The 27,366-nt window shown below is 34.1% G+C and overlaps 1 protein-coding gene across 1 annotated transcript in view; it reads left to right on the top strand.

Annotated features, from left to right (window-relative positions):
• The first annotated feature begins 11,808 nt into the window (after positions 1–11,808).
• The window catches only part of OSTN (osteocrin), a 264,906-nt gene continuing 249,348 nt past the window's right edge, over positions 11,809–27,366 (top strand). Inside the window, exon 1 of the mRNA XM_081067797.1 lies at positions 11,809–11,832. The gene's annotated coding sequence lies outside the window, so the exon portion shown is untranslated. The remainder of the gene's footprint in view (positions 11,833–27,366) is intronic.

Genomic DNA, 27,366 nt, shown 5'->3' with positions numbered 1-27,366 from the left:
GGTTGAATATTTTTCACAAACTAATTTTTAGCAATAGTATCCAGTCAAAAGTAATACACTTAAGGATTAAGTAACTAGGCTGTTTCAAATCGATGTCTTTAAAGGTAGTTCTTATACTATTTCTGGTCAAGGAAGGCCTTGACCATTATGCAGTCTGGGGGAAGGGAGGAGAGACCAAAAGTTGGGCGTTTTATTTAAAGATAATACATCTTGACTGTTTAAAACTAACAAATGCACTGCCAGTCCACTATCATGAACTGGAGTAGGCAGAAAATCAAGGCTAATTGCCTTAAGACATTTTCTTATTCTGCATTCCAGTAAACTCTATTGAGACAGGTGACAAAAATAAGAGGATAATTGCTAAGTGACAACTTTTAATAGTAAGTGGGAAATTAGTGATCTTATCTTCAGAACCACAAATAAAACCCATATATTTGCATATTTTCATTTTAAGAATATTTAAAAACACTTATCAATAAACTCTCAAGTATTGTAAATCTTAACCCCTCATCCTGAGTCCCCTATTTCTGGCTTCTGGTTCTTTAGAGAGCTATGGTTCCATACATAGCCCTTTTTTTCTAACCTTCTTGTTTTCTTTTTTATCCCAATAATCCTTCATCTCTATATCTCTTCCATTCAAAATCCCGCATCCCTCAAATTTCTTGCTTTTATTCTACTCTGGGTCTTCTCGGCCCAAATCCAAGTCCATCAGGTGAAATAGATTGTTCTGTGAACTAAGAGTCAGGAGCCTTGAGTTCTGCAACATGATATACCATTGACTTTCAATGTGACCTTAGACAGGCCATTTTCTCGCTGGACCCTTGTTTTTCCTATTTGTAAACAGAACGGGAACTGGAGTTGATCTCCATGGTTCCTAAGAGCGAGCCGCTTTAGAGGAGACACTAAATTATTCACTCTGCCTCTCTCAAATCCTTTTCCAGTGAGCTGTTGCACCCTTCAGACACTAGAGGGGGCGTCCTGAAGACTTTTCTAATGCACAGATTTAAGGAATGATTGTCTCTTAGTGACAACAATCCACATTCTGACTGAAAAATGTGATTCCAATTTTTCACTTTAAAGTAAATGTAAAAAAATACATCGCAGCAATTATAACATTTTGTATTAATATGACTTTCTAGCATGGAGCTACTTTAATTTGCCTTACATAACAACCACGTCTAGAATTTTCTATTCTCTTCAAATTTATGAAAACAAGGGTTGCACTTTTAGAAATCAATGGAAGAAAATTACAGTCATAAGAGTAGGATTCTGAAAACCATTATTCTCAACTAAGATACTTTTTGATTGATGATATTGTAAAAGGAAAGTCGTGATGGCCCTGTGTATTTTTTAAAGAGCATGTTGTAGAAAATAAAGAAATGCAATTTGATAAAAATCCCTTTAGAGATAAAAGCATTATGAGCTCATTTTTTAAATTCCAAAGAAGTAGGTTTGGGAAGTTTGTGAAGAACAAATAAAGATCTTGCTGTTATCCTAAGTATAATATAGTTTGAGATGAGAAGTATTATTAGTTTTAAATTAAGAAACAGTCCAAGATATCTTTTTTATCAAGAAGTGCTGGCATTAATCTGATTCTTTCCTTCTTTAGTAGATTACTTTCTTATTCTCTTGGAATCTGTTAGACTTTATCTTCTATATTCTTATATTTTAGTATGTCTTTAGGTGCTGGGATTTTCCTCTCTTTAAGGCTTTTCAATCTCTGATCTTGCGGCCTCATTATGAGGAGGTCTCAGTTATTCTTTTCATTTATTGCTTCCTTTGTATTATTTTCCTTCATTTCTGGTATTCCTCCTGTGGGAGTATTAATAAGTCTCTGTCTTACCTCCATTTATTAGGCTGAATCCATTCTCTTACCCAATATTAGTTTTCTCTGTTCCATTAGGTCTGTCTTCTCTACTATCAGGTATTCCATTCATTATTTCCCAGAATTATTTATAGTCCTCAGAAATCTCAAGGATTTTTACTGTGAACTCATCATCATTCACATGAATCTCTCAGTTGCCTTTTGTGACTATAATATTTCAAGGTTCGAATAGCTATAGTTTTGTTCCATTTACTAACTGTGATTCTGCATTTGATCTCTTTCTCTGTCTTTTCTGGTCTATCACATATTTGATGTGGGAACATAGCCAGAACCCCACATTTGGATAATGCTTATATAAAAATGATAAGCCAACCCACTTACTTTATAAAATCTTATTTCCTACTTAGATTTGGAAATTATTTTAACATTCAGTGTTTTCTCTCTTCCTCTATCACTCTTGCTCCCACTACCAAAATGGTGTTTATCTAGTTTGAAGCACCTTTTTTTTTTCTGAAATACATAAAGCCCACATATTACTGGGTGTTAATAAAATAGATACGATATGTTTAATGGAGTTATTGATAAATTCAAATATGGCAAAGATTTTACATATGAAAAAAAATGCTATGTACGTTTTGATCAATCAAATTTAACTAATTACTGTACATAATATCTATGTGAAAAATATAGATTAGGTACAAGAATATTAAAAGTAAACTGAAAAGATCTGGATTCAAATCCTGGGTCTGCTTTTTATTAATTGTCTGACTATGGTTAAATTCCACGACCTCTGGACTTTGGTTTTTAATTTATAATATATGAATAATAATTCATTTCTTCTTCTCTGAGTTTACTTGCTAAGGGAGTATATATACCGCGGTGCCAAAAAAACTGTGCACAAGTGGGCACTTTGGTCAACGTTGCTCAAGCAGTAATTTGCCATAATCAGAAGTGTCTGGACGCTGATGGTAACCACTCTGAGCACCTCTTGTAATTGCAGAAGTCAGACGTGACTTGTATTCATCTTTTGTTATCAGTATACATTGAGTATTACAATTTTAATACAGTTTTCCTTTCTTAAAATGTACATAAAGTTTTCTCGATATATATATATATATATAGATGATATAGATATAGATGTAGATGTAGATGTAGATATAGATATAGATATATGTGCCAATGAGGAGAGAGACAGAGAGAGAGAGAGAGAGAGAGAGAGAGAGAGAGAGAGAGAGAGAGAAGAGAGAGAGAGAGAGAGAGATAATTGATTGTTCACCGGATAATCCCTTATGCAGGTTTCCTCTGGTAGAATATGCTGGAAGAATTCACTTAGGCCTGGATGTCAGTGACATTCTTTTGAATCCAGAATGGCCAGTTTTGTTCCATTTACTCAACTAGTCACGTAAATGTTTACAGCTGTTCTACTTTATCTTGTAGCATAGACAGAACAGAGAGAACGAACGTAGGGCCTGCATTCCAAGAGTAGATTGTAAAAGCTGTGTGATTAGTGTGCTTTACACATGGAAGCAGGAAGCAGGAAGATTATGGCACCTGAGTTCAAGAAGTAAAAGAAAGCAGGGTATTTGCCCACTTACAGAAAAGAGACCTTGCCTACCAGCAAAATATGAGCTGGTCACTGACTCGTGTCCAGAGCAGTCAATGACCAACCCCTCATCCTATGGGCCTAAACGAGAAAGGGAGTGAAGAAAGAAGTTAGAATTGTAGACAGAAGTGTCCTTCTCTTTGGGTAAGGTAGATATATGAGAGAAGAGACTTTTTTTTTCCTTCCATAACAGTGACAATTAAGTGAAACAATGTGAAAAGTGGCAAACTATAAATCACACACACACACACAAACTGATATATTTATTAAAGGAGGCACTTATTAGTTTAAACCACTTTGTGCTCCAGATGGAAACTACATTTGTGAGGTTGCTTTGTACAAGGTGCTTATAGCTTTGTTGGAGCATGATAGGAACTCACTACTTTGCAGTTTGTTATTAGAATTTTTACTAGACTTAGTGATCTGACATCTCCTATGGATACAATATGTACATTTCATAGAGCTTCCTGAACTATTAAATCTCTATTATTAGTAGTATTATTAGTAACAATATTAATAGGGACTTCAGTTTGGAAATCATAGGTTTATAATTGGATTTTCTATAATAAATGCTAAGTATCAATACAGTTTTCAATCATTCTTCTTAACTTTATTGTTAATGACATCTATTTGCTCATCATTCTCCTCTTCTCCAAATATTCCATTCTCTTATTCGTCATGATACCATAGTCCTCTTACCTCTCTATCTGTGACTTTAGAATCCCCCTTGCCAACTCCTCCTCTTCTAGCAGACCATTGGAATTGCTTAGGCTTGCACTCTTTCCCCTTATTCTATGAATTTTTCCTGAGCAACCTTATCCACGACCATGGTTTTAATGACTTTCTGTAACTTGATGACTTCAGAAGTTATCTATTTAGCATAAAGTTTTCTCTTGGCCTCAAGGTATGTGTATTTATTACATTCTTGTTATCTCCTACTGGATATTTCACAGGCTTGAAGCACAATTTGTCCAAAACTGAACACAATCTTTGCTATCATTCTCAACCTTTTCCATCTCAGTAAATGGTGACACCATCCATCCTGTCGCTCAAGCCAGCATCCATTATGGAAGTTATACTTCCTCCCTCACCCTCACCTTCTCCAGTTAATCAATTATGGTGTTTCAATTCTAAATGCCTTTCCTAAAATTCTAATTATTTGCATTCCCACCCCACCACCATTGTCCAAGCTTCTATTTTTCTTTCTTTCTTTCTTTCTTTCTTTCTTTCTTTCTTTCTTTCTTTCTTTCTTTCTTTCTTTCTTTCTTTCTTTCTTTCTTTCTTTCTTTCTTTCTTTCTTTCTCTTTCTTTCTTTCTTTCTCTCTCTCTCTCTCTCTCTCTCTCTCTCTCTCTCTCTCTCTCTCTGTCTCTCTCTCCTTCCTTCTTTCCTTCTTTCTTTCCTTCCTTCTTTCTTTCTTTCCTTCCTTCCTTCCTTCCTTCCTTCCTTCCTTCCTTCCTTCCTTCCTTCCTTCCTTCTTTCTTTCTTTCTTTTTTTGTCTTGAACTATTATGATAGTAAATATCAACACTTTAGTTTTGCTGAACTCAGAGATTAGTGAGTAATCTCTGGTAATTTACCCACTCTTTAATAAAATTAGAGATCAATAACCAAATCTAACACAACAAGAAATTAAAATCCCATGTCTAAATAATTAATAAACTAAAGAAAAATCAGAGTGAATATCATAAAATGTATAGAACTTTGTATAATAAAGTAATTTTGTATAAAAATTTCTGAGAAGTAAAAACTTGGAAAGTGAGTTATAAACTTAAATAAAAATGCTAAGGAAAAAGAAAAGTCAAATATACACTTTTTAATCTAACAAATTAGAAAAAAAGAAAATTAGAAAGTAGAAGAAAGGAAACAACAAAGAAAAAGAAAAATTGCAACAAAGAACTAAAAAATAAATTGAATTAATCAATGACCGCAATAGCAAGTTTATAAAAGAAACTAATCCAGTAGACATACATGTGTCCTGATTATGAAAAGAGAGATTTAAATATTAGAAATTAGAAGGGAGTTATAACTTTAGATATAGGTGCGTTTCTTTTTCTTTTAAATCATAACATACCATAAGTTTGCTAATGCAAATAATGTTAGAAACTTAGAAGAAATGCTTCATCTTTTAGAAATATTAATTTAACAAAACGACTCAAGAAAAAATAACTCAAATTACTGTGAAATCTAAAAGCACAGTCAAAAATCTCCCTGCAAAATATACAAGGCATGATTAAATAATACGGTAAATGTTTAAATAAAACAAAAATTATTACAGTAAAAGATGCATTGCCATTAATTCCCCTCAGAATATTCCCCCTCACTTCTAACACACTTATCCCATTATTCTTACCACTTTCTAAAGCAGTTCAGGAAGTCCTCTTTCGTGAGTGCCTTTAGTTGCATTGTCATGGCTGCCTCTATGTCCTGAATCATTTTGACTTTTGGGGAGGAGCCAGAAGTCACACGGTGCCAGATCCGGTGAATATGGTGGATGAGGACATACCATAATGTTTTTATTTGACAGAAATTGCAGTATGCCAGCAGCAATGTGTGACACAGAGCATTGTCATGATGGAGGATGATTTAGGGCACACTTTAAAACATATCTTCTCTCAACCATAGCTCACACCCGACTGACTGTACTGAAAAAGTTGAAACTTGTCACACACTGTTACTAAGGTTCATCACACCACTTCCCTTATTGAAGATCCCTGCCTTTCCATTGGATGGGATTAGGCAGCAGCATTCACCATATTTTGTGATCACAACAGAAAGGCTTCATGTCACCCATCGCTTCTGGTACAGCAATTTCTGTCAAATAAAAACATTCTGGTGTATCCTCATCCACATTATTCACCAGATCTGGCCCCATGCAACTTCTGGGTCTTCCCCAGAGTCAAAATGACCATGAAAGGTAAATGTTTTAAATCGATTCGGAACATTGAGGCAGCCACAACAGCACAACTAAAGACACTCACAAAAGAGGACTTTCAGAACTGCTTCAGAAAGTGACAAGAATGATGTGATAAGTTTGTTAGAAGCGAGAGGGGGAGAAGCATTTTGAGGGGGATTAATGGCAATATGTCTTTTACTATAATAATTTTTTTTAGCTAAACATTCACTGTATATTTTGTTCACATCTCATACATTAGGCTCAGATAGTTTTATAAGTGAGTTTTTAATCAAACTTTCAGTCAAACTGATAATCTCCATTTATTGCAAAGAGTTGCAGAGAAGAGAAAACATACCCCAATTTATTTATGAAGCTAGTATAACCTCCACATCAAAATCTGGACAAGAACAGAGTAAGAAAGGAGAATTATTGACCAATCCCTCTTATAAGCATAGTTGTAAACTACTAAATAATACATTATAAAATGTAGTTTCTATTGGTTTACCACTGCTTCCACATTAAATTTGAGGAGTGACATGCACTAATAGGACAGTCTATAATATACCTCATATTGTTTGACCACTCTGGCTCCCATGCTTTAGAAATGAAATGTGAAAGATGCCAGTGATGGTTAATAGGGTTTAACTGAATTTTTAGCCATTTTCTTTATATTTGACCTCTGTGCTCCACAAGATGTTTTTACCTTTTCTTGCTTTTTAGAATTTCATTGTCTAATAGTTCCTGCTACCTGACTCTTTTCTTAACATTCTTCCTGTATTCTCATTCCTATCTTCTTTCCCTTCCTCCCCTTTACTCTGGGAGTTAACATTTAAGGTCTAACCTACGGCTTCTCTTAATTTATATCCACTCTCTTGCAGCACACACACATTTGCATGTGTCTAGTAATTTTCATCATATTGATAACTCTCAAACTGAAATGTCCCCATCTGCTTATCAGAACCTTAGACCTGTCAGAGAGTACTTTTATGCCTAACACTCGTCAACTTTTTTTTGAGTAAAACTAAACTTAGCATTTTCTGTCAAAAAACTGACTTCTAATCTCCTCATTTTCACATAACTTTTGCCACTGTCCTATTTTTTGCTACCTAAGCTTGGCCCAATTTGGCATTATCATCTTGGATTTCTCCTTCTTTTATTAGCTGTAGCCATCTGATTCAGTATTTAACATATCTCATATTTGTCTCTTTCTATCCAGTCCCATTTTCACTGTCCTTGTTCAAATGCTTGTCACTAATATTAAACATAGCATCTTCAGTAATCCTCTTGTTCTCCTCCAATTTTCACTGTTCGCCACTGCTCAGTTTTTTGCTAAACATCCTGTTCATCATATTAGATCACCGTTTTCTGTTCCTCAGTGGTTAATTTTTCTTATTGCAACAGGGCTGCAAGATTTTAAGATTCCTCATAATCAATTTTGAAAATCTAATCAACATTATTTCCCATTTCTAGTCTATTTATATTCATGTTCCATAATATAATACTCATTATAAATTAAATCTCATAAGATAGTCACATTGAAAGCTAAAATAAAGACTTCTTACTATAGAATTATAAATAGTAGGTTGGTGCAAAAGTAATTGTGGTTTAAAAAGTTAAAAAGAATTGCAAAAGCCACAATTACTTTTGCACCAACCTAATAATATCCGTGGCTATGAAATCAATATTATATTTTTAGTTGAATCATGCTTTATTTATTTAAGACACATCAAAATTGAAAATAATCTAATAAAATAATCTAATAAAAATTAATACTTAAAAATAAAATAATCTAATAAAAAGTTTATTAATCTATGGGCAATTTTTAGCAGGTTATTTTATTGCTTTTTTTAAGAGAAAGTGTTACTTAATGACATTTAAGTTGTAAAAAAATATTTTTTATGATGGCAACTTGTGTTCGAAAGCAAACTTTTGGCTCTGATTGTTAATTGGTTGGTTCCATAGAGGGTAGGGAAGATGCTTGATGTGTCTTGTCTGACATTATTGTAAACAGGTTTATTAAGAAAATTGGCTGTAACTTGTGCCAATCTGTGGTTTACGCATTTTCCCTTTGGCTTATGTTTTCTAATTCCCTGGTCTCAAACCACATCATTTGTTTCTTAATTCACTTTAAGCCTCATATAATCATGGCAATGTCTGTTACTCAAGACCTCTGAGTCCCTTGCCAATCTCAGTGGTTATTTAATATAATAACAAAGATTATGTGATTGACAATGAAATTAGATCTCAAGCTTATACTTAAAACAGTGACTTATCCTTGGTAAATATCTAGATGTTAGGTTTTCTGTCCCTATTCTTTACGTTGTACAAAATTCTTAGATTACTTCACAAGAATTTCCTGATAACAGCAACTACAACAATAAAATTACAATATTTTAAGATTAACATTGTTTAAAATAATAACCTGTTTCCTCATTTATAATTAATTTTAAGATAAATTTTTTGATGTTATTTTTAAATTTAATTTTCTATCTCCTGACATGTTTATATCTACATGTGTGATCTCTTGAGTATCATTTGTAAACATAAATATTGCTTTTTTTTACATAATTACATTTTGTCATTCACAATTTTATAGGATTTTTTTATTTTCAAAGTATATATTAAGAATACATATTATTGCCTAATATTTTTCCGTTTCAATTTAAACAAGCACACTAATTTATATAAATTTAAAATCAAGTTTATATCATTTACGTTACAGGAAAACTATCCTAAATTTTGTCAAGTTTATAAATTTATTCCCCATAGTCTTGAAGCTTCAAAGCATATTCTTTTAGTATTAACATTTAATTATTTAAGCAAAGTTATATTGATGAATTTATTGGAGTATCTACATAAATAATTTTATTGAAAGCAGAGCAGTTCATCAGTGATTCTTACTTAAATAAATATAATGAAAATGTGAATGTTTTCCAAAATAGTAGACATTTCTTCCTTAGTCAATGGGAACAAAAAAAAAGATTTCAGAATTCTCATTGCCTTAGAACTTTTTGAAAAACGTTGTTTTCCAACTCTTTCTCATAAAGAAAAGCACATATTCAAACATGTATAGCCTCAAAGAGGAGATTGCAAATTTAATTTTATATGCAGCACTCTTACCTTGAGATGAGATTTCTTAGCCAGCATCGTACATACACTGCTGTCTCTAACATTAATTTCTCACTGCCTGGTAACCTCTCTACTACCTAAAAATGTGTTCCACTGGCTCATAAACAATTATATCATCAATCCCCTCTGTGTGTAACAAGAGACCTTAACCACAGAACTGGGAAATAAAAAGAATTATGCCAGAAGTAACAACGGTGCCAGAAACCTGCTTTGCAGTGATTGGCTAAATGGGGCCAACCAGTTGAGTTCATTCATCAGACTTGTTGAGTTAACCTACAAGCATGTCTTTTTTCTTTTCTTTTTTTTTCTCTATTTTTCTTTTCTGTGTTCCCCTTTGATTTCATGCTGGCTTTTTAAATTGAGGATAAAGTTAATTCACTTAACAATGCCACAGCTGGAATTAAGTATGCCTCTTCTCCTACCGCTGAGGGGAGGGGCTGGTGCTGGTTGGTGGTGTCTTATTGGATGCCCAACACCCTTGAGGGCTGTTGCTGAATCAGTGGTGCCTCTAGGACAGGCAAGAAGTTAACTAATTACGAACATATGGTTTGGCAGACACCTTGTTAGCTTGCCGCTGGTAGGTGTTTGGTAGGAGGTGAAGTGGGAAAGCTTGAGGTAGAAGGTGTGGTTAAAAGTCCCACTGACAAGCCTGGGGGAGATTTGATTGATCCTAATCTATTCTTTTTGTCAGGAATCAGCATGCTTCTGGCAGCAACAGCTTGGTAATAACAGAGATTTGTGGCCCTTAAGCTCTTGTGGTGATAGCCAGTGTAAGGAGTCATCCGGCTCCTTACAAGGCCCCAGTTTAATTGGCCACAATGGTCGGAACAGAAATAGATGTTAGGTCAAGGTACAACACATGGCTTACCTGAACTGGATCACAATGATCTGAGGCACAGATGTCATCTTTTATTGGTGTGATTGCCATCAGAGGGATAAGAGAAGCTTTGAGAAAAGGGCTGCAGGAAAGCCTTTGGCAAGAGCTAGGCAAATACACTATTTATACTTGAAAATATCTAGAGAAAAAGGCAGATGTATAATGGATTAGGAGGAGATACATTAGACTGGTTTGTGACTGGGTCTAATGAAGAATAAAGTGGGTATTCTATATCAGAAAGAGATAGAAAATTCTATTTCAGAAAGAAATCTCAGAAAGGGAGATTTCTTAGGAAACTAATAAGCGATAATTTAAAATCATCTTTGAATATTTTTGTCTGTCAGATAAATTGAAAAAAATCACACGCATTCCGTATATTCAACTGCATAGCTATACCAAATAGATATTTTTCCATCATCCATGAACCTGTATACAGTTCTCATACTAGATACACATCCCTTGTACCCAAATGTTTAGGGTCCTGTAGACGCTCTCTGTACCATACAGGCTTCTCAAAATGAGCCACAGTCATAGGGATATCACTGTTTTTTGTTCATTAACTCTTACACCTATTGTCTAAGTTTTATAAATTTAATCTAAAACTCTAAATTTTCTGGATTTAAAAAAAAAAAAAAGAAAGAAAAAAAGAACACTCCATGTTGTCTATGGAAGACTAGTTTACCTACCAGGAAACATTCACTCTGGAAAGGTTTGGAAATGTTTTCAAATCCTTATCCTCTACTTACTGATTTCCCTATTTTAATTAGGGTGGTATAGATATTATACAGATTATTTAAAATAGTATTGGTAGTAACATAAAAGTGATTATATAACCTTCCTTACTAGATAGTCACTAACAACTTCACCATGTTTATTAGTAAATTTACAGTTAAAAAAAAAAGTGTTACAAATGTGACCAAGTAGACTCACCTCTATGTTCTGCCATTACACAGAATACATATGAACAGTATTGGGTGTGAATGAATGTGTGTGTGTGTGTGTGTGTGTGTGTGTGAATGCAGCTGTTTGTTTTTCTCAGAATGTGTTGTACAGACTTTCTTTTTTAAAGCAGCTACAATTCATTTTTTTAACACCTAACAACTCTACATCTTGCCGAAAATATACCCATGGGAAACTTGGAGTAAGACCAGAAGTGGGACAGTATAGAGCATAAATGTGCAACTAGACAGTTGTATGTGATGCTCTAACATTTAGGAGCAATGTGACCTTGGGCATACTGCTACCTTCTTTAGGTCACAGTTTCCTCATCCATAAATAGCATGTGACTTACCTGATTTTCCACAGGGGGCTAGTGTAAGGATGAATCTAGTTAAGGTAGATAAAGACTTTAGCATCAGACCTCACACAATTTATTTACTAAATATATATTTGCTAAAAATGAGAGGGAAAGGGATTTATATCATTCTTACATAGTTCTAATTATCTTTAGGTGGCTTGACACTTCGGGGTACATTTTACAGAAAGAGTGAATCCAAATCAAGAAGGTGAGTATCTGTCAAGTCTGAAAATAGAATTTATTGAGGACATTAGGTAAAAAACCAAAAACAAACAAACAAACAAAAAACATACACATAGCAAGAGAGTTCAAAGGGTCTCTTCAGTGAAAGGAAGGTTGCTTCAACTTCACTGTCTGCCTGCCCCACACTGAGAGCTGATGTTGGGAGCTCACATATCAGTGCTTTCTCTCCGGAGAGCTTCTAGTTTTTTAAAACCTTCTAGAATATGTCCAAAACAAGAAGGCTTTTCTTCAGAGACTACTTGTGTTACTATAGGTGTAATTAGCTGATCGATGGTGCTCTGAACACAGTAGATGTTATATATTTGCTGATGAAAAGAATACTATTTTCTAGGCTCTTTTTTCAGCTGATAGAAGTTTATTGAGCAGATCAGTAGCAGGATAGGACCCCACGAAGTCCTAATTCCTTAGAATAAAACTAATGCTGAATCCATTTGTTGAGGGGGTTTGTTTTATTTTGTTACAAATTGTGAACTAAGATTGCCTTGCAATGTATTATATTAAGCCCTCGGTACATAATTTGGTTCTTTTTTTCTTATTTATATAAATGTCCATCGTTCATCTCTACCCTGGTAGTTTGCTTTGTTGTTTGTTCTTTCAGATTAAGCCATTTCAATCATTAGGATAATTTGTTTTTAAGAGAAACTATCTATTTGAACCTTGCATAAAGATAGCTTTTTCTACTAATATTAAGAATACTGAAGCTTTTCCACAGAATCATGTGTAACACTTGGATTATATATTTTGTGTGTAACAAACAAGTAAAAAGATAGCATTCCTGAGTATTATATATTTTTATTTATTTAAAATATCTATCTTTCAGTTGTCGCCTTAGAATAGGAACAGCTTGTAGCTTAAAGACTACCAGGATTTACTTTAAACTGGAAGTCAGAATTTTAGGACCAAAGATTGTACCAGAGGACATTTAGAGCATCTAATTCAGCAACATATTTTGTTTATTTTATGTTTACGGAAGAGAATTAAGCTGATAAGAGTGATATGACTTGCTGAAGTTCACAAAATTGAGACCAAACCCAGAATGTCTGTGTGTCAAATATTTCCAATATGAAAAGTTCCATTTATAAAAGAATTGCATAAAAAGATGCAATAGTTTTATGAAAAAAATCAAGTTGTTACTCTTGCAATTTTATCTACAAATAAAAGAGCCTAACCTTGAGCCTAAAAAATAATGTTTTGTTGTTTTAATGGTTAGCAGAAGGACCCATTGTTAAATAAAATTTCCTATATTTATCAGTTGTCTCAGAATTCCAAGAATTCATGGTTAGTAAATGTTTTTGTCAAATTGAAGACTAAATAGAACTAGTAATATCACACATTTCATAAGATATTTAAATAAAATCTTTATCATAAAATTTTATTAGAATTTACAAAAATTATCTATATTAAACTAGACGATGAACATCGTATTTACTCTCACCTGCAACATTTTCTACATTAAGAATTATCTGGGCTAGCAATGGTTGTAAACCCCTTTTTGAGGAAGGCTGGGATTTCCATCATAAAACCATAAGAATGCTGTGAGGAACAGGGAAGTGACGGGAGCAAACGGGATTCTGAGCTCCTGTACCATATTCAGAAGGGCAATGTGGTGGTCTTAAAATATGTCCACACCTTCTCTGACACTCCTTTCTTCTAGAGATGGAGGTTAATCCTTCTTTCTTCAAGCATGGCCTGGACTCACTTGGAACAAATAGATATGTCAAAAGTGACCATGCGTCCACTACATGAAAAACACTGTAGTTTGTGCCTTGTTTTGTCTCTGGAACTCATTGTGGAGGAAGCCATGTTGTGAGAACAGTCAGGCACCTTGTGATGAAGCCCAGTGACAAGGAACTGAGTGAGAATTCTTGGAATTCTGCCAAAGGCCGCGTGGAAGCAGATCCTCCAGCCCCAGTCAAGTTTTAAGTTGACCTAGTTCATTCAAAATCCTTGCATGTGCATTCCACATCAATGTCCAAGGCTTCATACCAACTATATGCCAATTACTGGAAACATACAACTCTTGGCAGGCTTTTTTTCTTGGTTCTAGACATAAAATGTACTCCCTCCTTGTATCTTCAACTGGGTTTCTTCAAAATACTTCAAAGCCAACATGTGCAAAAGTAAACTCAGGAATCCAAAGAGACCTTCTCCACCCCTGATCCTGCATCCACCCCACTCCCTAAATATAGACGTTTTCTAGTATGTTCTCAGTTAACGACACCACCACCTAGCAAGTTTGAAGTTAGAAACCAGACACCTCTCTCTTCTTCACCTTGTTTCTCATTTTACATCTGCCACCAACTTCTTGTACTTTTAGTTTCTAAATAGCTCTCAAATCTACCTCATCTTTTCACCTCTATCTTAACCATCACACTCAAAAACAGCATCAGTCTTAACCAAACTACATATAATCTATCTGCTAATGGATTTCAAACTAGTCTACCCACATCCTTTTAGACCTTCCTCCAATCCAAAAATCCAAACTCCATAATGCAACCAAATTAATTATTTAGGAATGTAAATTTCATCTTATTTTCTACCTTTGTTTAAAACCATCTAAAGTTTTCATGTTGTTATGATGACAAAGATCAAAATCCTTAAAACAATTTATTAGTCTCAGCATGGCCTGTCTTTATCTACTTCTATCGTTTTGGTCTCTCTCTCTCTCTCTCTCTCTCTCTCTCTCTCTCTCTCTCTCTCTCCCCCCCCCCTTCCCCCCGTGCCTCACTTTCCACCCCACCCCCCCACCCTACCCCCTTCTCTCTCTCTGAATTCCAGTTTCACTAACCTCAGAGACTGAGACAACCTTTGTGATATAACTACCCAGAGGTCATTTCCAGTTGTCATTCATAGCCTAGAGTATATTGAAGCATGTTCGATTATTTATACAAAACTTAGTTGGAAGAAGGCTCATGGCTGGCACCATACCTGTCTGCTACTTTTACATGGGTACTCATATGGCTCACCTGCATAATAACTCACCAGTTTAGAGAAACGTGGAATCCAAAGAGTACAGAAGGAGATATGCTTTTAGTAACCAGTGAGTTCCTTAGCTGTAATACAAAGTAACAATGAATATGAATAATTATAGAGCTCAATTGTAGGAAGCCCATACTCAGAGAATTGAAATCCTAAACAAACGCTTACTATGTGTTATGCACTGTACTCTACTATATCTTGGTCATTTCTTTAGTGAAGGAGAAAAATTAAAAGGGAGCTAGCGTGATGAATGCTACTATAGAAACATTTAAAAACTCCTATAGGAAACTGAAGCGTCACCCCTTCCAGAGGAATTCAAGAGCGATTTCACAGATGATATTTCAGTTGGAGCCTGAGGTTAGAGAGAAGCTTGTCAAATGGAGAGGGGCAGTGAAATTTTAGGTGGAGGGAGGAAAACACAGATGCAGTCTAGATTTAACCACACGTTTAGTTGAAATTAAAAAAAAAAAAAAAGTCTGCAAACCTGAAATTTTCTCTTAAAAATAAACCATTATTTACTATTAGATAGTATTGAGAATGACTTTGTAAGAAAATATTACCATTTATACTATTTATAATTCAAAATCTCGGCCCATTGGTCCCTTTCCCGCCAAATAGGATGTTGCCATTAGGGTGACTTGCATCATGCTGAAAAGCAGTATGGTCTGATGTTTAAGGCACAAAGACATTGTTTAAAGAAGCCTTATGATTTTGAACACACTGGCCCAGCAGGGAGATTTTAACCTGCCCACCCTAACAGGCACAACAGCCTGTGTTTGTAAACAGAGCCTTATTGCACTAGTATGAGCGGACACAGAACAGTGTCAGCTCATTAATTGGGTGTCAGCTCCCTGCCAGGAAGAAAGCTTAATGAGTCATCTCATCATAAAGAACTGGAGCTCAAGGGAGGGGCAAATGGCTTAGAGAAAGGGAGAAAGATTTTTTTTCAGCAATAACTATGTGTATTGAAAAGCTTGAAGCCCACCTGTTGGGATAAAGAGAGAGCAGCATTTGGGAACTGATGGTTTCTCTGTATTCTACTATTCAAAGGGAAACCCGAGTTTATTAACTTATAAAATGCAGCAATTACCAGTGTATGTATTCATGTTTACTGTGAATATAGTAAATTGAAATTACTCAAAACATATTTTGCATAAAGTTTATGAAGTGTTTATTTTATTATGTTCAAAAATATAAGTATTCTATTTCCCACAGAAAATCTCCTATAACAAAGCACATGCTAATCAATGCTTGTATTGAAACTCAAATACAAAGGGTGCCCAAAAAATGTATACACATTTTTAAGAAAGTATTAGAATTGTAATACAATGAATGACACTAGCATTCATTTGATTAATGCCATCTTTTGAGCAAACGTCATACTACATACACATTGCCACCATAATTCAACTTTGAAAAGTAGTACATAGATAACATCTTTTAAAATGTGTACAGTTTTTGGCACCTCAGGTATGTCCCCCATGCCTACAGCAAACATTGGAAAAGATGTCAAATTTGTGGTGTGTTTTGTAGTCATCAGACATTTTAAAACTATATTAAACACTGTATATAAGAATAAAATATATTCTTAAACCTGAAAAAATAATCTCCTTTCTTATTTCCTTTTTCCTAATCTATCCCAATATTAATAGAGGAAGGTATGCCAGGTTTTCATCTTATGCTGCAGGCTTATACCTCATATTAGTTCATTATTACAACACTACATTCTTCTACTTGGGTCATTGGTCTTATTAATTTGTGAGATATTTTAATATTAAAAATGTTAGTCTGTTGTTATATATTTCCCCCAATTTGTTGTTTATATTTCTATTTTGCTCATGGCATTTTGCCATAACTCTGATGAATAAGTTATATTTTTCACATTTTTCTTATTACACTGTTTTTCTGTGTAATATTTTTCTGTGTAATGTTTTTCTGTGTGAGTCCCAAAATCTCACAATCTCCACTCTTTTCTCATTTATTTTCTCAACCTAAGCTTTTCTAGACCCTTTCCTGCTTCATATTAAATTATTTCTCTCATCTGATTCTACTCCCTACCCTATACCTGTTCCAACAGTTAAATGTGTGATGTATTTTGCTGAGAAAATCAGGAAGATTTAATTATCCACCACTTCCATTAAATCTGAGATTTTCTTCTCCTCCCCAAAGTTAGTCTGCTGTTGTGGCTTTAAAACATGGCCTCACTTGCTTTGACTCACCTTGTATAGATAGACGGGGATCTGTATTTCTTCCCCTTAAATCTGGATAGGTTGTACTGCTTTGACAAGTGGAAGTGGTGCAATGTAGAGGGTAAATTTTTAAAAGCTACGAAGCTTTCATCTTTTTTCACTGAAACTCTCCATCTCGGGAATCTGAGTGTAAAAAATCCAACTACATTGGGGCTACCATCCTAGAAAGTTCAGATAGAGAGGCCACATGGAGAAGCTCTGATATTACACGGAGGAAGGAAGCCATCTGAGCCCTCTCTGCCCAAGTACTAGAAGTGTGAATGAGGAAGCCTTCCAAAGATTCCAGCCCCGATTGTTCAGATCTTCTCAGCTGAGGCCCCTACATTGTACAACACAAAGACAAGTCACACTTGCTGAGCCCTGCCCTAATTGCTTATCCACAGAATCCATACGTATAATACAATACTTTTGTTTTGGGGGATTTGTTTTGTAGCTATAGATAACTGGATTATCTGTCTACCATGAAGCCTTCTTTCTATAAGTAGGAAACGTTTCCATACACTCTCCAATATTTGATATCTCCCTCCATCAATTGCCTTCTTTTTGTCTTCAAATACGCATAACATTATCATTTAATTGACCATATTTACTTTCTGAAATACTTTATTGTAATTGTTTTTCTTTTGCCAATTGCTTTTTAAAATGTTTGTGCATTGCATTCACTTTCTTTTTCTGATTCTCTCTTCACGTTCCCACCATCCCAAAACTGAACTGAGCTGAGGTACACCCCTTTACTAATGCTTGTGAAAACCTTATTGCACTGTATTGAAGGCATACATTTTCTTCACTAAATAACTTTTTATTCTTCAAAGGCAAAAGTTTCAAGTTTATACTTTCAATGCCTAGACTGTTCCTTGTAAATAAGACAGCATTCAATTAATATTTGGTAAAGAAAATCCCATCTATCTCTATAATGTTCATCTTTTTAAAGAAGCTTTATTGACATACAATAAACTGCTCATAATGTATACAATTCATTAAGTTTGGACGTGTGTATAAACCTGTGAAGCCATCACCCCAGTCAAGATAGTAAACACATGACACATTACTCTCAAACATTCCTTCATTCCCCTTTGTAATCTCTCACTCCTGTTGCTCCCACCTGTGCATTCCCTAAGCAATTACTCATTTGTCGCTATAGATTAATTGGCATTTTCTAGAATTTTTTTTATATTACTGGAATAATAGAGTATTTATTCTTTTTTTGATCTGGCTTCCACTTTCGTGTATTTGTGTGTCATTTTTTTATTACTAAGTAATATTCCACTGTGCTCCAAATCTATATACAGTTGACCCTTGAACAATGCGAGGGTAGTTAGGGGTACTGATCCCCATGCAGTTAAAACTCCACATATAATTGAACCTGTGCAGATCAAACCCATGTTATTTAAGGATCAACTATATGTCAATTTGTTTATAAATTCATTTGTTAATGGACATTTGGGTAGCTTAGTGCAGTAGATTTTGTATGGAAGTATTGTAGAAGTGGAATGGCTAGGTCATGTGTTAAGTGTACATTTAATGTTTCAAAAAACTGCCACATTGTTTTACAAAGTAGTTACGCCATTTTATCTTCCCACAAGGAATGTATTTGCGTTACAGTTACAATATATCTCTGCTTTCAAACAATATGCTAGACATTTTAATAGGTTTGTGATGGTACTTCATTGTGGTTTTCATTTATATTTTGTTCATGACTAATGATGATGAATATCTTTCCATGTGATTATTTACCAGTCATATATCTTATGATGAACAGCTTATTCAGATTAGTTACATGTTTTTTAATTGGGTATCTGTTTCCTCATTTTTTAGTTTAGAGAATTCTTTATATATGAACATACAAATCTTTTGTCAAATATGTGAATTATAAATATTTTTTCACTGTTGGTGGATTGTTTTCTCATTTTCTTATTTTGAAGAACAACTTCTTAATATTAAGAAATTTAACTCATCACTATTTTGTTGTTGTTGTTGTTGTTGTTTTGGTTTTCTTTTTTTATGGACCAGGCCTTTGGTGCTGTAACTAAAAAAAAATTAACCTCAGGTCACAAAGATTTTCTCCTCATTTTTCTTCAAGAAATTTTATAACTTTAAGTTTTACATTTATATCTGTGAAATATTTTAAGATAGTTTTTATATATGTTGCTAGATATGAATTTGACTTTATTGTTTTGTATATGGAAATGCAATTGTTCCATAATCATTTGTTAAAAAGATTCTCATTTCTCCATTGAATGGACTTAGCAATTTTGTGAATTATTATTCATCCATAACATGTGTGACTCTGCTTCTAGATTCTCTATTCTTTTTTTTCTCTTTTTGACTATTTTTAATTTTCTTTAATTACAGTTATCATACAATATTATATTAGTTTCAGGGGTACAACATAGTGATTAGACATTTATATAACTTACAAGGTGATCACCCCAATAAATCTAGTACTCATCTGACACCATACATAGTTATTAAAATATCGTTGACTTTATTCCTTATGCTATACCCTACATCCTCATGATTACTATGTAACAACCACTTTGTAATTTTTAATCCCTTCCTCTTTTCACCCACTACGCAACCCCCTCGCAGCTGGCGACCATCAAAATGTTCTCTGTGAGTCTGTTTCTGTTGTTTGTTTGTTTGTTTTATTTTTTCAGGTTTCATATATAAGTGAATTCATATGACATTTGTCTTTCTCTGGATGACTTACTCCTCTAAGTATAATACCCTCTAGGTCTATTCATGTCGTTGCAGATCGCAAGATTTCATTTTTTCTTATGTCTGAATAATATTCCATTGTATATATCTACCACCTCTTTTTTAACCATTCATCCTCCACATCTTGGCCTGCAATGAATATATGGATGCACATGTCCCTTTAAAGTGGTGTTCTGGGTTTTTTAAGATAAATATCCAGAAGTGGGATTATTGGATCCCTCTTGTCTGTTGTTCTAGACTTTGTTTTAGTCTATTTTGTCTGGTATAAATATTGCTAACCAAGCTTTTTCTTTCATTTCCATTTTCATGAAATACCTTTTTGCATTCCTTTACTTTCAGTCTGTGTGTCTTTCAATGTGAAGTGAGTGTCTTGTAGGCAGCGTATGGAAGGTTTTTGTTTTCTTATCCATTCAGTCACCTTATGTCTTTTGATTGGAGCATTTAATCCATTTATATGTAAAGTAATTGTTGATAGATACATAGTTAACGCCATTTTATTATTCATATATTTTACCTTTTTTTGTTGTTCTTCTCCTTAAAGAAATCCCTTAAAGAAGTCTTGTGGTATTAGTTTGGTAATGATGAACTCCTTTAGCTTTTCCTTATCTGGAAGCTCTTATCTATCTTTCTATATCTATTTATCTATCTACCTATATATCATCTATCTATCTATAAATGATAGCTTTGCTGTATAGAGTAATCTTGGTTGTAGGTCCTTGCTTTTCATCACTCTCAATATTTTGAGATATTCTGGCCTGCAAAGTTTCTGTTGAAAAATTAGCTGACCGTCTTATGGGAGCTCCATTGTAGGTAACTAACTGCTTTTCTCTTGCTGCTTTTAAGATTCTCTAGTTGTCTTTAAGCTTTAGCATCTTAATTATGAAGTGTCTTGGTGTGGGCCTCTTTGGGTTCCTTTTATTTGGGACTCTCTGTACTTCCTGGATTTGTATGTGTATTTCTTTTGCCAGGTTAGGAAAGTTTTCTATCATTATTTTTTCAAGTAGGATTCCAATTCCTTGCTCCCTCTTCTCCTTCTTGTACCCCTGTGATACGAATGTTGGCTTGCTTGATGTTAGTCCAGAAGCCCCTTAAACTATCCTCATAATTTGAATTATTTTATTTTCTTTTTGCTGTTCTGATTGGGTGTTTTCTGTTACTTTATGTTTCTTCTAAATCACTGATCTTATCCTCTGCTTCATCTAATCTACTGTTGATCCCTTTTAATGTATTCTTCATTTCAGTTATTGTATTTTTTTTCTGGTGGTATGTTTTTATGTTTTCTATTTCCATTTTTATCTTTACTATCTCTTTGTTGAAGTTCTACCTGAGATCATTGAGCATCCTTATAACCAATGTTTTGAAATCTACATCTAATAAATTGTTTGTCTCCGTTTTGTTTAATTCTTTTTCTGGAGCTTTGTTCTGTTCTTTCATTTTGGCGTATGTTTCTTTGTCTCCTCATTTTGGCTGCCTCCCTCTGCTTGTTTCTATGTATTAATTATGGCTTCTGTGTCTCCCAGTCTTATTAAAGTGGTCTTATGTATTAGGTGTCCTGTGGTGCCCAGTGGTGCAGTCTCCCTTGATACCTAAGCTGGGTGCTGTAGTATGTATCTTCTGTAGGTTGTGTGTTCCTCCTGTTGTAGTGGAGCATTGGTTGCTGTTTGCACATCAGTCAAAGGGATTGACCCTCAGGCTGATTGGCTGTGAGGGATGGCCATAACTATAGTTGTTGTGCAGGGGTGGGCCCTACTGAGCAGGATTCACTTTAGCAGTGCTCTGATGCCTGCCCAGTCTTCCATTTAGGTGTGTCCTCTGTGGAGGCCGCTGGGTGGTGCTCTGCTTGGGTCCAAAGCTGGACACTAGCAGTGCAGGCCCCAGGGCCTCTTGTAAGGGGCCTCACCCCAGGCCAAGTTCAGCTGCAGCCTGTGCCTACCGGGGGCTACCTGGATTGAGCCACAATGCAAACCACATTGGGTTTGGAGGTGCTTGAGAGAGGCCAAGGTCCTATCCGTGGCTGGCTTCCTCCAATGACAGGCTTGGGGCTCATCAGATAGAGATACAGGGAATGCTGAGGCCAGATGCTACTTGTTTGGGCTTTGTGAACCTTTGAAAGATTTTTAGGAAAGTTGACAGCATGAGCCAAATAGGCCATTTGTATGGAAAAGCCACGGGAAATGACTTGGGTGGGGCAGGGTATCAAGGAATCACCAGGGTCAAACAAAGAGTGTTAGCCAAGTTTATGGAGACTCAGATATGGCAGCTGCCTCTGTCTGAGTGCTGGGTGAGAGGAGGGCTCAACAGAGGAACAATGACTTTTGCCAGCTCTTCTGTTTGGGAGAAAGCTGCCCCTCCAGCCCTCACTGTGGAACCAGACAATTCAGTTCCTCCCTGTATTTCCCTGGTGTCTTTTGAGCTGCTGCCCCAGTGCTGGAGCTCAGAGTGAGTGAGTCCATCAGTGAGTGAGTCTATGTGTGGGCTTGGGACTCTGGCCACCCTTCATTTTACTCAGCCACAGTCTCTGCTGGTTTCACAACCAAAGTTGTAGAGACTGCTCTTCCTGTCACTGCAGCCCTATGTTGAGTCCTCGTGTGGAGCTGGAACCCCTCACTTCTCAACGGGAGCCGCTGCAGCTGAGATATCCCTCCTAATTTTTAATTGCCACACACGGATGTGGGATCAGTTTATTCTGCTTCTCCATCCCTCCCACCAGTCTCTATATGGCTTATTCTGTACATCCTTAGTTGCAAGGCTTCTGTTCAGTTAGATTTCAAGTGATTCTCAATGATGGTTGTTCTGTAGTTTAGTAGTAATTTTGATATGGTCATGAGAGGAGGCAAACACAATGTTTACCTGGACTCTATTTTTTTCCATTGATTCATCTGTCTATCTTGATGTCAACATGACACTATCTTGATTATTGTATCTTTATGATAAGTTTTGAAGTCTGGTAGTGTAAGTCCTCCACTTTTTCTTATTTTTTAATGTGGTTTTGGCTATTCTAAGTCATTTGCATTTCCATATGAATTTTTAAAATCAGATTGTCACTTTCTACATCAAAAAGTCTGTTGAGATTTTGGTCTTCCAGCCCATGATATCAGTATATCTTTCCATTTATTTAGACTTCTTTAATGACTCTCAGCAATATTTTGTAGTTTCAGTAAACAGGTCTCATACCTAGTTTGTCATATTAATTCTTAAGTGTTTTACTTTTGGGTACTATTGAAAATGGCATTGCTTTTTTAAAAATTTCAGTTTACAAATGTTTGATGCTTCTACATAAAAATACAATAGATTTTTGTATATTGAGCTTATATTCTGGAAACAAGTTAAATTCACTTATTAGTTTTATTAACTTTCTGCAGATTCCAGAGGATTCTTTACATAGACAATCACATCATCTGTGAATAAAGAAAGTTTTAATTCTTCTGCAATCCTAAAGATTTTTATTTCTTTTTCTTGCCTAATTCACTGGGTAGAATCTCCAGTACAATGCTGAATAGAAGAGGTTAAATCAGGAATCCTTTTTTTTGTTTCTTCTAATTGGTCATCCATACCATCCTTATTAATATATTTTTGTGTTACAGTCACTAAAATTTCATTAAGAATGTTTGCATCTATGTTATTGAATGATATATGTCTGTAATTTATCTTTTCTTGTAATTGTTTTGGAGGTTTCATATTAGAGTAATACTGATATAATTATTAATAATGATATAAGTAATACTCATATACTCATATACTTATACTCATATAAGTAATACTCATATAATTATTTGGGAAGTATTTCCTCCTCTTTCATATTTTAAGAGTTCATGTAGAATTGGTATTCTTTTTTTCTTTTTTCTGAAATCGTTGGTCCAAATAAATAGTGAAGCCACCTGGACCTGGAATTTTCATTGTTGGACTTTTTTTTAACTGCAAAATAAATTACTTTAAGAGGAAGGCTTAGTGACTTAACTATTTCTTCTTGATTAAACTTTATAATTTTGTATTTTTAAGAATATTTTCCCTTCTAAATTGTTTAATTTTAAAATCATTGTGAAAGTTTTTAAACATTGCTAAAATTTGGAAATACAAATGATTCTTATAAATTAATCATGTATCCTATTTTGTTGTTCATCGCTACAGGGATGCCTTAGAATTTTCCATGTACAGGATCATGCCATCTGCTAATGAAGACAGTTTTCTTTCTTTCTTTCCCATTTGAATACCTTTAGTTTCTTTTTTCTTTTTCTAAATTTATTTTCCTAGCTATAACTTCTGCTGCAATGTTGAAAATAAATGGCAAGAGCAGTAATCCTTCCCTTTTTCCTGACCTTAGGAGAAGATAATTCAGTCTTTCACCAATAACTATGATATTAGCTAAAAAAATTTCCAAGCTTTCATTTATTCAGTTGAGGAATTTCCCCTCTACTGGTTTGTTTACAGATATATTCATGACTTGTATTGGATTTTTTTCAAATGCCTTTCTTGTGTTTCTTAAAATGATAATGTATTTTATTCTCTTAATATTGTATATGACATTAATTGATTTTTTAATAGTAAACCAACCTTATATTTGTGTGATAAATCCCACTTTTTCATAGCATATTATATATTTTTATATAGTGGGATTCATTTTGTTAGTATTTTGTTAAGGACTTATACATCTATGAACCTGTTGTTCATCTCTATTTTTCTCTTCTGATGATGTCATTGTCTAGCTTTGATATCAGGGTAATAGTATTCACCTCATAGAGCGAGTGGGGACTATTTTTTCTCTGTTTTCTGAAACTATTTGTGAAGACTTGTTACTATATTTTTAAATATTTGATTAAATTTAGCTTTGAAGCCATGTAAGCCTCACCTTTTCTTTCTGGGACCATGTAAACCTCACATTTTCTTTCTGGGAAGATTTTTAATTACTTAATTTCTTTATTTGTTATAAAATTAATCAATCTATTTCTTTTTTACATATTTTTTCTAATTTTTGCCTTTCTAGAATTTGTCCATTTTGTCAAAGTTGTTTAATTTGTTAAAAATTGTTATGGTATTTCTTTATAATTTTTTAATTTCTCTTGGTTGGTAATTATGTCCATCATTGATTCCTGACTGCAATTTGAGTCAACATTCTTTTTGTATGATCTGTATGATTTCCATATGATAGCATATAACTTCATGTATAGTTTAAGAACTTTATAACAATATAATTATTTTCTTCTGTTGAGGGTTTTGTACTATTTTTAAATTATTTTTGTAAATTATCTTTTAAAGAGATTTTAATTAAAATATTAGCATATTTAGCCAAGTAATTACCATTTTGGGTGATCATCATTCTTCATATAAATCCAGATTCCCATCTGGTATATTTTCCTTTTTGCTTCAGGCACTCCCTTTACATCTTTGTAGTGCATGTCTAATATTGACATACTCTTTTAGCTTTTGCATGTCTATATATATATAGACATGCAAATATATATATGTATATATATACATACAAGATTATATATATATAATCTTTTATATATAAAAGATTATATATATATATAAGATTATATATATATATATATATATATATATATATATATATATATATATATATATATACTGAGTAGAGAATTCTAGATTTGTGTATTTTTCTTTCAGTTCTTTAAAGATGTTGTTCCACTGCTTTTTGGCATGAATTATTTCCAACTTTATATTTGCTGCCATTTTTATTTTCTTCCTCTATGTGGAATGTGCTTTTCTCCCATTTGGTTGCTTTTAAAATGTCTTTATTACTAGTTTTAAGTTAATTGATTATAAAATGTCTTGGTATAGTTTTTTCATGTTTCTTGTGATTAGGTTTCATTGAGCATCACGCATCTGTGAGTTTTCCTCAAATTTGGCAAATTATCTACTATTATGTTTTTTTTTTTCAGCCCCACCCTTCAAGGATTCCAATTTCATGTATAATAGACAATTTGAAGTTGTCCTACAGGTCTTCAATTCTGTTTATTCATTTTTTTTAAATAAAATATTTTCTCTCTCTCTCTTTTCTTTCTTTTGGATAGGTTCCATTGCTGTGTCTTCAAATACACTAATATATTCTTCAGCAGTTCTATATTTTATCTAATCTAGTATATTTTTTCCAGACATTCTATTTTCTACTTTTAGAAGTTAAATTATGTCTTTTTTATTATATCTTCCATATTTTTGCTTAATGTTCATTATTTTTTTCTAGAGTATTGTGCATATGAAATAGACTTGTAATACTGTTTTTATGCTCTTGTCTACTAATCACGTCATCTATATTATTTCTGGGTCTGTTTCACTTGACTGAGTTTTCTCCTTCTTGCTTCTTTGCATGCCTGGGAATCTTTGATTGAATAGCAGAGATTATGAATTTCACCTTGTTGAAGGCTGCATTTAAATATACATATATATTTCTGTAAATGTCCTTGAACTTTTAGAGGGACTAAGTTGAGTTCTTTGGAAGCTGTTTGATCCTTTTGGTTATTGCTTTTAAGCATTGAAAAACACAACCAGAGCATGTTTAGTATAAGGTTAATTTTTCACAACTACTTAAGAGAAACCCTCTGAGTTCTCTCCTCAATGACCTATGAATTATGAGGTTTCTACGCTGACTGGTGGGAACAGGAACAGGAACAGGAACTATTCTGTGCTCTATGTGAGTTTTAGAGATTGTTTTTCCTTATTCTTTTAGGTAGTTCTTTTCATGACGTTGGGTAGTATCCTCAAATAAATGCAGTTTAACTCAGTTCTCAGTACTCAGCTAAATCCTCAAAGGGAACCTTCTATTAATCTTCAAAGTTCTTACTCTGTGTAGGTCACTTTTTCTCTAGGACTCTGCTCTGTGAACTCTAGTCACCTTGACCTCTCTATAATCTAAGATTTATTTTCTCAGTGCAGTGACACTACCTGGCTCCACCTGTATTCCCTTTTCTACATCATTGTTTGGCAACATTCAGGCATTAAACTAGGGGACTTTTACTACTTAACCTCTTCTGTTTCACATATCAGGGATTGCTGTCCTACATTGTATGATATACAGATATCTTAAAATCATTATTTAATCTATTTCATCAATATTTTAGTTGTTTCAGTCTTGAGAGTCTCTTTTGTTCCACTTTGGCCAAAATTAGAAATTCTTCACAATGTCCTGTTTATTTTCATGATCTTTATCAAATCCATTTTCTCATAAAAGTTACCTCTAATAATGGTTCTATTACTTATTGCCCTTAATCTTGATGCAACAAGACTTTATACTTTTAATATGTATATTATGTACAAAACCACAGGCTAGACCCTGAGAAAACAATAATGAATGAAATAAGCATACTATCTCAGGGATCTGACAACCTGAAAGATGGGTATTAAATGCATATAATCATGAGTAACTGAGTGTGAAATAGCAGGCAAAAAGATGCCTTGATTTGAATTCTAGCAAGACCACTACTTACTGTATAATTTTGAATAGGTTGCTTAGCCTCTTTAAATCTAAATTTTCCTCAGATGAAAATGGGAATTATAATAGTACTTAAGAGTACATAATATCTTATAGTATCCTTTTA

Source organism: Rhinolophus hipposideros, assembly GCF_964194185.1.
Source record: "Rhinolophus hipposideros genome assembly, chromosome: 2".
NCBI lineage: Eukaryota > Metazoa > Chordata > Mammalia > Chiroptera > Rhinolophidae > Rhinolophus > Rhinolophus hipposideros.
Note: the sequence above shows the minus strand (reverse complement) of the source record. Positions and strands in the feature narration are given on the sequence as shown.